General features: G+C 39.3%; 1 protein-coding gene and 1 long non-coding RNA gene across 2 annotated transcripts in view; one reads left to right on the forward strand and one right to left on the reverse strand.

Moving 5' to 3' along the window:
* Nucleotides 1–16,520, reverse strand: part of LOC114106410 (zinc finger protein ZFP2) — a 60,151-nt gene that overhangs the window by 10,989 nt on the left and 32,642 nt on the right. The window lies entirely within an intron of this gene.
* The window catches only part of LOC114106412 (uncharacterized), a 43,859-nt gene continuing 41,715 nt past the window's right edge, over nucleotides 14,377–16,520 (forward strand). Inside the window, exon 1 of the long non-coding RNA XR_011707563.1 lies at nucleotides 14,377–14,578. This is a non-coding gene — a long non-coding RNA (uncharacterized lncRNA). The remainder of the gene's footprint in view (nucleotides 14,579–16,520) is intronic.

Below are 16,520 nucleotides of genomic sequence, written 5' to 3' on the forward strand. Positions count from 1 at the left end.
CTGAGACTGTTTTGTTTCCCTTCTAATAAACTTTGCTATATTATTACTAAGTCTCATATCTTTCTGAAATTTTATCATTGCAGAGCATAAGAGCAAGAACAAAACAAGATCTCCTGTATCACTACGATACCATTCAGTCCAGTGGTCAAATTTTACCACTCTATCTTAATTGCCTATGTAATGTCCCCAGATTTGTTATCTATTCAATGTATCAATTAACCTTTGTTTTAGGTAATAAGTTGTAACACCTACTATTTTTTTTTTTGAAACATTCATTCAAGAGAACTTGAATCTGTGCTCCTGGGCTGAGCCTTGTTTGGCTCAAACTGTTTTCTGATTTCCTTCAAGGTACAGTTGTTACTTTGCATGGATACTTTTATAATTTTTTTAAAATCTCTTTATGAAGGGTCACTATTATGGCAGCTATTATGAAGACAAACAACAATAAGTGTTGGTGAGGATGTGAGGAAAAAGGCACACTCATACATTGCTGGTGGGACTGCAAATTGGTACAGCCAATATGGAAAGCAGTATGGAGATTTCTTGGAAAATTGGGAATGGAACCACCATTTGACTCATCTATCCCTCTTCTTGGTCTATACCCAAAGGCCTTAAAAACAGAATACTACAGGGACATAGCCACATCAATGTTTATAGTAGCACAATTCACAATAGCTAAACTGTGGAACCAAGCTAGATGTCCTTCAGTAGATGAATGGATAAAAAAAAATGTGGCATATATACACAATGGAATATTACTCAGCAATAAAAGAGAATAAAATCATGGCATTTGCAGGTAAATGGATAGAGTTAGAGAAGATAATGCTAAGTGAAGTTAGCCAATCCCAAAAAATCAAATGCCAAATGTTTTCTTTGATATAAGGAGGCTGATTCATAGTGGGATAGGGAGAGGGAGCATGGGAGGAGTAGATGAACTCTAGATAGGGCAGAAGGGTGGGAGGGCAAGGGATGGGGCATGGGGTTAGAAATGATGGTGGAATGTGATGATCATTATTATCCAAAGTACATGTATGAAGACACGAATTGGTGTAAATATACTTTGTATACAATCAGAGATATGAAAAAATTGTGTTCTATATGTGTAATAAGAATTGTAGGGCTGGGGATGTGGCTCAAGTGGTAGCATGCTCGCCTGGCATGCGTGTGACCCGGGTTCGATCCTCAGCACCACATACACACAAAGATGTTATGTCCACCGAAAACTAAAAAATAAATATTAAAAAATTCTCAAAAAAAAAAGAATTGTAATGCATTCTGCTGTCATATATAAATAACAAAAAGAAAATAATATTCCTACAAGACAGCCCCCCAGAAAAATAGTGTGGCTTCAGAGGAGAGCGGGAAATTAGCCAAACATTAAACCTCTCCCAGTACATCCTTTCACAGTGACAGTGAGCCCTGAGGGAAAAGCAAACTTTCATCCCTTCCTGGGTTCATCCCCAGCACCTCCACCAAAAGCAAACATTCACCCTTTCTTAACCACAGTGGGTTCTGAAGGGAGAAAGCAGATACTGAAACTCTGGGCCCTGGACTTTTATCATTTCCCATTGCCAATGAGTCCTGGAAAGAGAAAAACAAATAGTGAAGCTCTAGATAACAATGGGTCGAAGAGGAAGGAAGAACAACCAGTTCTGAGCTTTTCTCAGTGACAAATTTTACAACTGCTTTCCTGAGTTGAAATTTTCACCTGTATAGCTAGGTCCCTGACTATTTGAATCGCACATCCATCGTCTCCAACGACTAATTTACCCTCACTGTAAACTGTAAAACTGAGGCTCCTTCTACAACCTGGAGACCATTTCCGTATCCAGAAAATGAGTCCTCCTATGCCTGATGATTGACTCTGGGGCAAAATAAAGGAAAGCTTGCTGATCTGTTTGAGGTCTGCTTCTGTCCCAGTTATTTGTATTTTCATTATGATGTCAAAACCATGTTGGTTATTTTTGATTATTCTTTTTACTTTGATAGACTTATACTATCCAGAGAGCATATAAATATTTACTAGCTCTTTAATATTAAAAAAATATAAAAAGATATGATTCGATTGGGGATGCAGCTCAGCAGTGGAGGACCTGTCTAATGCCAGAAAAATGACAATGGTGAGAACACCAGGTTAAGAGAATAATTCTATAAAATGGGCCCACAGTGCTGACCCTGCCACATTCTTTCTTTGCTAAAAACACAATTTGCATGCAGCCCTTCCTAGCCTAAGTGGACAGGATATGTCACATTCCTCAGCAAATGGAGGCAGGGGTAAAGGATAGGCAATCAGTGTAGGTAATGAATGATGGGGGTTGGGAGGGTGACAACTGGTTATCAATGGGTTGCTAAATGTTAACTTCCACTATTGTGCTCCCTGGTACTCTGAGTTGCTAACAATTAACTTCCCACCTCCTGCTCCTGTTTTCACATATATGGGGAAAAAAGAGAAGACAATAATTAAAGACAATAATTAAGAAAACAAGTTGTACCCCCTCCCACAGGTTTTCAGCTCTGAAGCCCCCTCCTCATCGGGGAAGTCTGTCCTCTATCACTTTCTTAAATAAAACTTGCTTTCTATGCTTGCCTTGGCATTCCTCAGGTATTTAATCGTCAATAGCAGGTTCCCAATCTACACTGGACAGGTATCACTAGCATGCAGGGTTCTGAGGCTTTGGTTCAATCCTCAACATCATGACCAAAAAAAGAAAAGATAAGATACTTTTACATAACATAAGGAAAATAAAGATCTGAAATGCATTTCTGCAGAAATAAGCCAGTGATGAAATCTAAAAAAAGAACTTTTGGTGATATGACCAGGAAATAAAGATTAAGAAGCATTAAACATTAAAAGGAAAATGCAATTGGATGGGTAGTGAATGCAGATTAAAATATTGGGGAATGAGGGTTGTGGCTGTCAGTGGTAGAGCACTAGCCTAGCATGTGCGAAACCCTGGGTTCGATCCTCAGCACCACATAAATATGAATAAATAAAATAAAGGTATTGTGTCAAACTACAACTAAAAAAATAAATATTAAAAAAATTCAGGAATGAAAACCAAAATATATACAATGGAAGACTGATAAAAATTAAAATGAAGCTACAGTCATTTTTCATGTTTTAAACATAGACTAAAAAACACCTATCTGAGGTAGAGGAAGAAGAATGTTGGATACCTTTAAATGTGAATAAAGCTTCCAAATGTTAAATAGTAAGGGAAGGGAATTTAGGGATATAAGTTACAACTTGGAAGAAAAATTCATGAAAGACAATAAGAGGAGACACATTATTCAGAGGAGATAGAATGATAGAGATTCAATTCAAAGTCCAGATGAAGATAGAAGAGACTTCTAACATTTACTGAATACTTAGTTTGTTCTAGGAGATGAACAAGTTATACAAATGTAGTGACTCGTTTAATCCTTGTAATGTATGACTTCCCTCCAATATAAGGATGCAGGCAAGAGCTAGAAGAATGTGCCCCATCAGTAATCCGAGGTGTCCTCAGAATATATATCAATTGCCACTAGCCTCTCCAGACCCAAGGCTCCCTGAAGTGATTTCTCCCCATTGAAATACACTCAGGTATGTCTCACATAATAAACCCTGACACTTACCTGGAGAAGCACACCCTGGGAGTTCTTTGTTCTTCAGATTCAACTCTTCTTGTTCCAGCTGGGAGATCACAAGAGGTTTGGAAAGCTGATGCCCTGCAAGGGAGGAAAGAGAACAAGTTTGGGTTTTGAACTGAGTCTAAAAACCAATCCCAGTATTGTTCTGATCCCTTCCTTGTCAACATTTCTGAAACAAAGGAAGATGTAGCTTATGAAATTTCCCATTTTCCACTCTCTATAGAAAAGACCGTTCACCTTGAAAGAGGGGACACCGAGCAAATATCCTAAGACAATGCCCTATAAAAGCTAGGATTTCCAGTCCAAATTCACAAATTTCAGACGTTGTACAGGATTGGGGGGAAAAGGTGTCAAGAGGTAGGTCTTGAATTACAAGGAGAAGTCCTTACCCAGTGAGACCAGGTTCCTGTAGTTCTCCAGCATCACCTTCCCATACAAGTTCCTCTGAGCAGAATCTAGGTGCATCCACTCCTCCCAAGTGAAATCCACAGACACATCCTTGAATGTCACTGATTCCTGAAACTATAAATTCCTCCTCAACAAGGGATTATGCCAGTAAAACCCTCTGAGGGCCATGAAATACCAAGTACACTAGGAGGAAAAGGGCTACGATAGAGATCTGTGTGAGAAAAACATGCTACCTTCTGACATTAAAACAACATCTGCAATGAAAACAGATATTATTACGAGATATTATCAGAGATAAATATAACATAGAAAGTGGTTTGTGAGTCAAGAACAGGAAGAGTTGGTATAATAGAATGCTAAGGTTTGGACTTGGAGGGGGTGTGTCTCCAAAGATTGTGTAAGAAACTTGGTCCCCAGGATGGCAGCATTAAGAGGGTGAGCATTTGTGGGGTGGGGCATAGTGGGAGGTTGTTACTAGTACCTCCCTACTCTCTTGACTTCCTATATTGCCACATGATCTCCTTTTCCATGCCCTTTCACCTCTGTGATACCATCTGCCATTAAGCCTTTACCAGAATCAACTAGAAGCCAGTGTCATGCCTCTGAATCTCTAAACCTATTAACTAAATAAGCCTCTTTTGTTAATAAAGACCCAACCATGTTTATTTTGTTATAGTAACAGAAAGCAGACTAATACAGGGAAAGGTAGTAAAAGCTGCTCTAGATTTCTACTGGAGAAGAGGTGATGACGTTCTGATCACTTCCTATTTAGATCATTGGTGAAGAAAGGATTTCCTGCCCTATTCATTACAAGATAACGAAACATATGACATTAGATACATGAGATGTACAATAATTTATTTATCACATCGAGTCATAGACCAGGAAGGAAGACCTCACACACTATGCAGGGTCACACAAGGGTTTCACTCAGAAACAGAGTGAACCAGCAGGACTGTGAGAAGCAGGCTTTGTAGTGACAAGAAGTAACCCATGGTTACTGTGGAATGATATGACTGGCTTATCTGAACAATTTCACAGGCTGACAGGGAGGTAAAATGGTTAGGTGGAGCACTAGGCAGAATACATCTGGTCAAGCTGATGGTGGAGATAATTGGAAGACAGCCTTTCCTGCTGAGTGAAGGCATATATGGTGAGAGCAGGGAAACTTGCCACTGGGTCTCATGGCCTAACTCCCCAGACCATGAGACCTAAAGATGTCAAGAGAGTGTGCTGGCCTTACAATACATTGGGAATCCCACTTATTAGAGGAAATTATGTGCAACAGGATTGACCTAGAATGTGAATTGTTTATCTTATAGAGACCAGCTTCAATTGAAAAAGGCATTTCAAATTTGTAAGTCCATTGCAGCCTTGTTCTCTATTCTCTATCCCTTAATAGAGGAACTAAAACACTGTAAATATTTAATACCTATTAAATGAAGGAACACATAACCAAGTGTGTGGTATCTATAATAATAGCTAGTTGACACTTTTTATTTCTTGGCATTTTAATCACTCATTTCCCATTATCTCCTGTATAGCTCCAAGTCATTAGTCATTCAGAGAAGGAGTAGCAAAAGTGAAGAACTACCTATAGCCAGTTGATATTAAGAATCTAGGCCAATGTCCATTAATGGAAGCTGATTAAGTAAACTATGATTCACTTGCACAATGGAAGACAGAAGCCCTTTACATATTGATACGGACAATTTCCAAGATATATTGTAAAGTACAAAAACAAAAAATAAGACATGGGGTGTAGAATCCTGAGTAAATATTAACTTTTATCAACTGTATAAAAAATTAGGGAAAGTATATATACATATGGATTTTTGTTGTTTCTTCTGGAAGCCTCCATAAGAAATTATCATCATTGCCTTTGTACAAGAAGGGATCCCTAGGAGGCTCAGATCAAGGGGAGAAAGCAGAGATTTTTTTTAAGTGCTCATTAATATATATTGGTTTTTTTCTTTGTGTGGTACTAAGGATTGAATCAAGGGCCTCATACATGTATAAAAGCACTGAGCTAATAAACCCAGCCATTCTAATTTTATTTTGAAACAGAGTCTCACTAAATTGCCCAGGCTTGTCTTGAACTTGTAATCCTTCTGCCTCAACCTCCTGAGTGGCTAGGATTATAGGCCTAGGCTACCATGCCTGGCTAACTTACATTTTTCAACATCTGAATATACATGTGAATATATCAGCCATTCAGATTTCAATTAAAAAAACCTAAAATCTGAAATCATGAGCAAATATAAAATAAACCCAAACTGAGAAGCATTCTACAAAATAATTGGCATGTATTCTTGAAAAGTGTCAAAGTTGCTGGGTGTAGTGGCAGATGCTTGCAATCCCAGGGGCTCAGGTGGCTGAGATAGAAGGGTCATGAGTCAAAACCAGCATCTGCAAAAGCAAGGCACTAAGCAATTCAGTGAGACTCTGTCTCTAAATAAAATACAAAAATAGGGCTGGTGATGTGGCTCAGTGGTTTAGTGCCCCTGAGTTCAATCCCCAATACCAAAAAAAAGGCGTCATCAAGTACAAAGACTATTCCAAATTAAGGAAAATTAAGGAGATATGACAATCTAATGCAATTTGTGATTCTGGCCTAGGTAAAGAATATTTTGGGAAAGGTGGCAAAATACAGTAATGTTTGCAGATTAGCTAATAATGTTGTAATCAGTGTAAGTTTCCTGATTTTGATAAGTGTATTTTTATTATGTAAGATAATGGCCTTAGTTTTAGGAAACACATAGTGAAATACTTTGGAGTTAAATCATGTCTATGACTTTTTCTCAAATGGTTCAGAAACACACACACATACACACACACACACACTCATATAAGGGAAGAGAGAGAATGAAAACAAATATGGTAAAATGTTAGTCCAGGTGAAAGTTATCCTAAAAATTATTTTTATTATTTTTGCAACAAGTTTTCCCATCTGAAAAGTTTCAAAATAAAAGGTTCCTTTTTTTTAAACCGTGAGATAAAGTTGGACATAGTGGTGTGCACCTGAAATCCCAGCTACTTAAGAGGCAGAGATAGGTGGAACACTTGAACCCACTGAGTTTGAGGCCAGCCTAGGCTACATTAAAAAACCTGCTTCAAAAACAAAAATTAAAATAAAAAAAAAACCCACACAAACAAAAATGAGATAGCATTTTCTATCCTTGGGAATAGCTAAAATACAATGTGTTACAGGTTGAACTGCATCCTTCATAAAAGATAAATTAAAGTCCTAATTCTTAGTACCTCAGAATGTGACCCTATGTGAAAATAAGGTCACTGCAAATTTAACTAGTTAAGATGTGGTCATAATGGAGAAGGGTGGGCCCCTACTCCAATATGACTGGTGTCCTTATGAGAAAATGTCATTTGAAGACATCAACACGCAAGGAGAATACCATGTGACAAAGAAGGTAAAGACTGGAGTTATGTAGCTATAAGCCAATGAACACAATGACTGCAGCAAACCATCAGAAGGAAGTTAGGAAAGGGCAAGGAAGGATATTCCCACAGTTTTCAGAGAAAGGGTATAGCCCTGAAATTGCCTTGATTTTGGACTTCTGGCCTCCAAAACTGTGAGACAATCAATTTCTGTTGTTTTGAACCACCAGTTTGTAGTGCTTTGTTACAGGAGGCCCAGGAATATGATATATCAAGCATGGCAGAGGATGCTGAGCAACTAGAATTCTCAGATCCTGCTTGTGAATATTTAAAATGGTACATACACTTTGGAAAACAACTGACTCCTATAAAGTCAAACATACACTTGAGCCAGCAATTTCACTCCATGTATCCATGTATTTATCTAAGAGAAATGAAAGCATATAGTCACACAAAGACTTATACATGAGTGCTTGTTATAGCTTTATTCATAATAACTAAAAACAGAAAACAAAATGTTTATGATGAGTGAATGGATGAACAAAATTTGGTACATTCAATAAACTATTAGATATAAAAAGGAAGGAACTACTGCTACACACAACAGTATGTGTGGATATATCTGAAAAACAGTGTGTTAAGCAAAAAAAGCCAGCACAAAAGTGTATCTCCTGGTATGGTTTCATTTGTGTGAAGTTCTAGAAAAGACATGACTAAACTATAATAATAGAAATCAAGCAGTGGTTTCCTGGGATGGGTGATATGGACTATGATAAGAGAAGAGTTCTGACATGTTCTAAATTAAGTTACAGACCTAATAGAGGGAAGAATAAGATAAGATAAGGCTACACCAACCCATAGCTTCAAGGTAAGTCAACAACAACAACAACAACAACAAAAGAACAACAAATGCTCCACATTCCTTGACTATATGCTGAAAATTACCCATCAAGGCTATACCTCATTCTGCTTTTGAAACCAACCAAACGAGAAATAGCAAAAACTTCTCTTTATGGACTAACCTATCCCAGGACTTTGCCACCCCCTCATATAGGGCTCTATTTACTATAGGCTCGATGTAAATGATTTATGTTTCTTCTCCCAAAAATTTCATTATAAATGAAATGGACATTCTTCTACCTGATATCTGGCCATGCTGCTGGTGGCCTAGGATTGTCCCAGGACCCATCCTTCACCTTTTGGCTAGAATCTGTATAGCTCAAATACTTTATTTTCAGAGACCTCTTAGTCTTGAAAGCTTCACAACCAGAAGGGGACATGAGTATACTTTCTGGGGCAATGAAAATGTTCTACATCTTGATTGGGATAGTGGTTATGTTAGTACATATATTTGTCGCAGCCAAATAATTTAATGCTTTAAGTGGGTTATTTTATATTCATTATATCTCAAAAAAGTGGATTTAAAATTTTAACACTGAAAAATTTCAAGTAACATTATTATTATTACTACTACTATTATTTTGGTAGCAGGGATTGAACCCAGGGTTGCTTAATCACTGAGCAACATTCCCAGCCATTTTTTATATTTTATTGCTGAGTTGCTCAGGGCCTTGCTAAGTTGCTGAGGATGGCTTTGAACTCAGCATCTTCCTGTCTCAGCTTCCTAAGCTGCTGGAACTACAAGCGTGTGCCACCCTTAATTAACATTAAACAGCAAATCAAATCCAGGCTACTGATAACCAAATTACAATCTTCATTAACCAGAATCTTCCAGATGACCCACATAAACATTCCCCTCTTCTAGAAAACTCCCTTCTCTAATATTCATTATTGCTTTATGGTTTTTGTTTGTTTTCCATGGTGCTGGGGATTGAACCCAGGGCCTTGCACATGGGCTAGGCAAGTGCTCTACCACAAAAGCAACAACTACAGATTCCAGGAAAACTAGCAGGTTCTAATTTCAAGTAATAAGTCAGGGCTCCTCACTTCTGATTTCAATTTCATGGTTTCCTCTTTCTGATTAACACTGCTTTTTTTCCTACAAAATTTTTCATTTTTATTTTTATTTTTTTTGGTATCAAAGATTGAACCCAGTGGTGCTTAACCAGTGAGCACTTCCCCAACCCTTTTTTATTTTTTATTTAGAGATGGGGTCTCACTGAGTTGCTTTAAGACCTCGTTAAGTTGCTGAGGCTGGCTCCGAATTCACGATCCTCCTGCCTGAGCCTCCCAAGCTGTTGGATTTATAGGCATGCACCACCTCGCCTGGCTAGAAAAACTTTTATCATGCCAAGTCTCTTAACAAAATTCCTCAGACTGATCTCCCAGGTACCTCTTCCATCCCCAGGCCTGCCAGGTCAACATACATGCAAGCTCCTCTTTCCACTTGACTCCAAATAGGGCATTGGATTCCCTCTATGCCAGTCAAGCATGTCTCACTATCAGTGACTGCTACCCTCACCCCACCAGTGAAACTCTAAACTACCAAGTTCTTGGCTGGACTAATACTAAGGATGCCTAGCAATTACCAAATACCTTCAACATTACAGGAACCAAGCTAAGGCTCTTTTCACTTGCATTATCTTATTTGAGCTTTGAGAAAACCGATGAAGTAAATGAGATGAGCCATAGGTAATTCTTAACAATGCCAGATGTATGGCAGAAATTCAGTTAATGCTGTTATTTCTGTCATCAATATGAAGAAGTGATGCTTTAAGGAAGTCAAGTCACTTGCCTAAGGCAATGCAGATATTAAATAGTAGGGTCAGGATTTAATATTGGACACTCCAACTCCGTTATATAGCAAATCCTCAACATTTATCCATTTTCAACCCTTTAGATGGGCAAACACCCCCTACTTCTCCTAATCTCTACCCTGATATTTCTCTTCTCCAGACTCTGGAACACCAATAATCTGGGAACATAACCATACTTGATCTTATCATTATTTTCATGTTTAATCCTTATAATTGTATCCTGTACAGATGTGTCCTCTTTTATAATACCTGAGAGCCCATAAGCCCTATAAACACAAGGACCATTTCTCTATGATTTTTGTTCCTTTTCTGATCCTTGAACACCATCAAGAACCCAGCAGGCCAGGGTATCAGTGGCCTGAGAACAGAGGGACACTGAGGGAGGCTTTGCAAAAACTCCTCAACATTCTGATCGGCAATAGCTTTGTCCTGTGTAATGAATCCCACACACAGTATGAGAATAAGGAAGAGATTTGAGAGAAAAAGATGTGTCACCTGAGCTTCCAAAGGCAGAGGCCCTGCAGCCATCGCCTTCTTCCTTCCTGTGGGGTCCTTCCTAGGGAATGTGGAGCTGAGGGAAGGACAGGAAATCATGAGAAACTGTACTCCTGCAACAACAAACAAAGTACCTACAGATAAATAGGAGTGTAAGGAATCTACATAGAGAAAATTACAATTTTTATTTGTAGTTTGCTCTATTAAGTTTATTTAGATATATAAAGAAAGATGAACATAGATATACATACTGAATTCCTGGATAGGATGTCACAGTATTCTAAGTTGTCACTTCCATGAAATGAATTTTTGAACTTATACTCCTAATTAAGCTAAAATGGAGTAACAATATTTTGAAGTTAATTATGCAAATTGTTTTGTACAACAGAAAGAAAAATATTTTAAAAAGAATACTGATGAAGCCGGGTGCATAGTGTGGCACATGCCTGTAATCCAGCTTGAAACAGGAGGATCATGAGTTCAAAGCCAGCCTCAGCAATTTAGCAAGGCCCTAAGCAACTTAGCAAGACCCTGTCTCTAAAAAAAAAAAAAAAAAGTGCTGGGGATATAGCTCAGTGGTTATGCACACACCTGGATTCAATTCCTAGTACCAAAACAACAACAAAAAAATACTGATAAACACTATTATGGTTTGGATATGAAATATTCCCCAAAGCTCCTGTGTTGAAGGCATGGCCCTCAGTACAGCAGTGTTCAGAGATAGGGCTCTTGGGAGGTGACTGGATCAAGAGGGCCCTAATCTCATCAATGGATTAGTGGATTAATAATTTGATGGCATTATTGGGAGGTGGTAGAAACTGTAGGAATGGGGGCTAGTTGTAAGAAGTAGGTCACTGAGGATGTGCCCTGGCAGAGTGTATCTTGTCCCCGGTCCCTTCCTCCTTTCTTCTTGTTTCCTGGCTGCCACCAGGTGGCAGCTTTCCTCTGCTATGTCCTTCTCCCAAGGTTTCTACTTCCATTTAGGTTCAAAGCAATGGGGCTGACCATGGACCTATGAAATTGAGAGCCAAAATAAAGTTTTCCTCCTCAAAGTTGTTTTTCTCAGGTATTTGTCACACTGACAAAAAGCTAACACAAAGACAAATTCCTCATGTTCACATTCATATGTGGAGACTAAGTAAGTTGGTCTCACAGAAGTACAGAAGAGAGGAGGGGAGAAAAGAACAGAGACAGGTTGACTATAAGGTATAAAAATACAGTTACACAGGAGGAATATGTTTTAATATTCTATAGTACAGTATGGTGACTAGAGTTAATAATAATTTGACATATACTCCAAAATACCTACAAGAAAGGATTTTAAGTGTTCCCAACACAAATTTTTGATATGTATTTGAGGTCATGGATATGCTAATTATTCTGATTTGATCATTGTACACTGTATACATGTACTGACTGTACACTTCACCTGAACCTCATATAGTCAATTAAATATTTTAAAATAAAATAGAACACTGATGACAGTTTGCCCAACCAGAACTTTTAGTTATTGGAACACAGTATTACCAAATAGGCAGAACACTCATTCACCAAACTATCAACTGTATAAGGGGCTCACCATTTTAAGCTGTGAGAACAACTGTACGTAAAATAGATAAACTCTGTGCCCTAATGAATATTATTATCTAACAGGGGAAAGGACCAATGGAACAATTTGAAGTCTTTCCAATATAGATGATTCGTAAAAAATGTACACATAAGAATTCAGGGGCTGAAAGTATAACTCAGTGGTAGAGCACCATAAAAAATTCAGGATATGAAAAATGTGGCATTTCACATTAGTGAAGAAAATTATTCAAAAGGACTTTCCATTTGGGAAAAACTTAAGATGTACATGTGTAATGACACAAAAGTATTAGAACAAAGTACAGATGAGGCTCCCTAATAATGATGTTAAAGACCCAAACATGAAGGAATTGTTTTATGTTTGATATGAATATGTAACATCTCTGCTCAGTTAGGAAATATGTGCTTGTATATCAGAAAATTTAAAAATAAAACAAAGGCTTGGGATATATAGATCAGTGGTAAAGTGCTTGCCTAGTATGTGTAAAGACCTGGGTTACATGCCCAGCATCAAAAACAACAACAAAAAATAGTGAATGCCTGTAATCCTAGCAGTTGGGAAGGCTGAAGCAGGAGTATACTTAGTTTGAAGTCAGCCAGAACAACTTAGGGAGGCCCCAAGCAACTTAGCTAGAACCTGACTCAAAAACTCAAAATAAAATATAAAAAGGCCTGGGTACAGCACCCGTGGTTTAAATCCCTGGTACCAAAAAAAAAAAAAAAAAAAAAAAAAAAGCAAACTGCATAAAAATTCTCCTAAATGTTCAAAATGCAACTTAAACAGCTTATCATTAGCACCTCTCAGAAAGTTAAAGAGTAAGAAGACAGGTAGTATTAAAAGACATTGTGCCACTGACCTAGAAATATCCACTTGAAGAGACTGATAGACTGCGACAACAATGTAAAACCGTACCTAGCCAGATTGTCTATATGTATTTATATAAAAATATACTTATATATATTTAAAAAAAATTGGGATGCAAAGAAAATTAAGGACACAGCCATACTTTCCCTCACACTCATTAAATGTCGATGAGCTTCAGCTGTTTTTAAAATTGGTATAAGTAAACGTTTTCAGCATGTTTTTTAAAAAAGTTTATTCTTTATCTCCATTGAGTGGCAGTTACCCAAAAAGTGATGGAGCTTAAGATTCCTGCACTTTAACCTTGCCAAATGCATTTCATAACTCACTTTTAATGGGTAAATGGAGAAGTGATACTAATATTCATATTTCCTTCTAAAAACAAAGTGATAATATACTTATACACATGTACAGATTTTGAGAACTCTCAAATGATTTTTGCTCATCTGAATTTTCTAGTTGACCTACAGTTAAGTTTTAACAGGAAAAATTCTTCAAAAAAAAAAAAAAAAAAAAAAAAATCCTGAAGTAGAAATCTGGCTTCCAGTTTCTTTTGAAGAGATGGGTCAAGGGGAGCCCACGCCTACGCCCTTTTTTGGAATCAGGAAACCACTGCGTGTGTTCTGAGTTGCGGTTTACACAAAGGGCTGGAGTGGGAGACCCCGGACTGTTGTTCAGCATCCCTCGAGACTTCCCAGGGGCAGATCCCCTTCACCTTGGCGACGAGTTCCAGGACTAGGATGCGCGGGGCCCGGAGAAGCCCTGGAGAAGAGACCCGGGGTCCGAGCTACTGGCCATGCCTTAGGCCCCCAATGACCCTTCGAACCCCAGAACGCCATGCCAAGTCTCCCGCCCCCGCCGCTCCCGGGCTGTGATCCAGCCTCGGCGCCCTCCTCGGACAGGTGGAAGGTCTGTGTCAGGGATATTCCTAGCTCTGGGGGTTCTCACCACGGCCTGGCTGCTGGGTACCTGAGGGGGCGCACCTGCAGCTCAGTGGCCCGGTGGAGGAGAGGACTCTCCCCGAGCCCAGCCGCTGCCGGCTCCGCCCCGCGGGCCGCAGAGGCCTCCCCCTGCAGTTCTGGGCTCCTCCTTCGAGATCCTCTGAGGCCCGCCGCCGGTGCACTGCATTCACCCTCTCGCAGAACAAGCCGGAGCGGCCAGCCGATGGACGCAGCCCCGCCCGAAGCGTTGTACTACATTTCCCACAAGGCTGCCGGGCCATGACGCTAGCGTCAGAGTGCGCAGGCGCGGGGCCACCTTTGTGCGGCGGACGGAGGGTGGCACCTGTGCCTGTTGGGGTTGCCCAGAAAGAAATGGATGTGCATTATGTCTTTATCCCTGCTTCCCCAAAGAAACTCTTCTTAGATCCTGTCGGATGGTAGTGAGGACAGACATCCTTGGCTAAGCCTGATTTTTCCTTCTTGGAAATGAGAGGAACCTAGAGGACCCTTTGCAAAGGAGTAAAGTAGTGACACACCAGGTACGTGGTGGATACTCCATAAACACTACTATATCCGGTTCTCTAGTTCAGTGTCAGGAGCTTCTCTGAGAATTTCAACATTATCGCTGTGTAAAAATCCGGTAAAATCCTTCAGTTAAATGTGTGCCCTGCGTTGAGGTAGTTTCATCAGATCTGCCCCTTTGGAATTTGCTGAAGTGTTTGGCATTTTTGGTGCAGAAAAATGACACCTTAATTTGTAAAATTTGGTTTTCCAAAAATAACTGTTAATTTCTTCTGCCTCTTTGCTGAGACAAAGCCCATGTCTTGAATCAAACTTTACCCAGTCTTCTAGAGCCCTCTTTTGACTAGGTCTCTTGGGACTGCCAAGCCCAGTTTTAGCAAGAATCCTCTTAAGTCTCCCACCCTGGACTGTTGTAGGGACAAAGGAGGCAAGGCACCGAAGATAGCAGGAAACAGTTTTATTTGGCTGCAGCCAGGTTCAGAGGGTATAGCCTTTGCTGTAATCAATCAATCCCCTGAACCCCGAGTTCAGGGAGTTTCGGAGTTTTATACCCAGCATGTAAGGGGAGGGGCTCAGAAGTTCACAGTCTGCAGAAGTTCAGGTAAAAGCAGCTTTTTTCTTTCACTGTTCTGGGCATGTTAACTCTTCAAGGACAACACCTGAGAAGGGGAGAGCTTCATCTCCCCTTTCTTTTTTCCCCCTGCCAGCTGTTACCATGGGCCCATTTGTAACTTATCTCAAAAATGTAGACATCCCTGTGAAGCCCAGCTCAAGGCCAGAGGCCTTGTTTGCACATTTCTTCAAAGTACTATACTGGATACCTTTGTGAAAAACTAGTAAGGGGGTGTCCAGCACCTGGAGTGCTGGTATCTTCTCGGCCAGTGGCCAAGTAAGCAGGGTGACATGAAAATAGGAAGTTTATCTACAATGGACTCTTTTGCTGATAGTCCTAAAATCAGCCATGGTGAAGAGGGGGTGCCACTTCAGGATAGCTGATCAAGTTCCTCATCCACTACCCTTAATGTATTAAGTCATTGGCCTGCCTTTAGCAAGAATCTACCACTTGATGTTTCCTCTTAGTAATTTTTCATCCACTGACACTCTCACCCTGCTTGTTGGCCAAAAATCTGCAGCTGTCTGTGTTGTATTCAGAGTTCAGCTCTGATTTACTGAAGCTGCTCTCCCCCATTGCAATAGTACAGAATAAAATCTGGCTTTACTGCATTTTATTAATGTCTAGCTCTTCTCTTTCACAGTTGTTTGAATTATTTCAAAACATGGAAAAATATGAAAAATTTCACAATTCATACAAACTAAGGTAACTTAGCATCAAGCAATTTTACCAAATAAAAAAACCTGTCCCTGCATCGGGACAGTATTTCTCCAGGATTACAACATAGAAGCTATATGGATATATTCAACACAGTTTTTCTGTGGCTCTTGGTAAAACTTGACAACGTAGAATGTGCAATTTCCAAACAAGTACAAACAAATCAGAAACAGAAAAATTGGGAAAAATAGAAAGTATGTTAGAAAATAATAGTAATGATGTGGTGGAAATACCAGGCCTGATTATAAAATGAATATAAGAACTTTATGATAGAGAATCAGTGCCTTGGGAAAGGGTTAATTTCTCCCCTTCCCCTCTGCCAGCCTCTCTTCCTGGAATCTAATTAACCATGGATCCCTATCTATAGGGGTGTAAATAGCTGTCTCTAGGAAGTCTGACAACTCTCTCTTGATATGTAAACATCTCTGTGACAGACTTCAAGACTAGAGATGCAACAGATGCCTGTGAAGTTTCTTCTTTTATTTTGTAAAATGTATAGGAATATAGCTACATCACTTAATTGCTAGTATAAATTTTAGGTCACTATGCCAATTAACTATAACCTCGTAGGCTTAATTCTTAGACATATACCTCTTAGGGAGATAAACTCAAGTCATTTTGAGCTACTG

Source organism: Marmota flaviventris, chromosome 5 (assembly GCF_047511675.1).
Source record: "Marmota flaviventris isolate mMarFla1 chromosome 5, mMarFla1.hap1, whole genome shotgun sequence".
In the NCBI taxonomy this organism is placed as follows: Eukaryota; Metazoa; Chordata; class Mammalia; order Rodentia; family Sciuridae; genus Marmota; species Marmota flaviventris.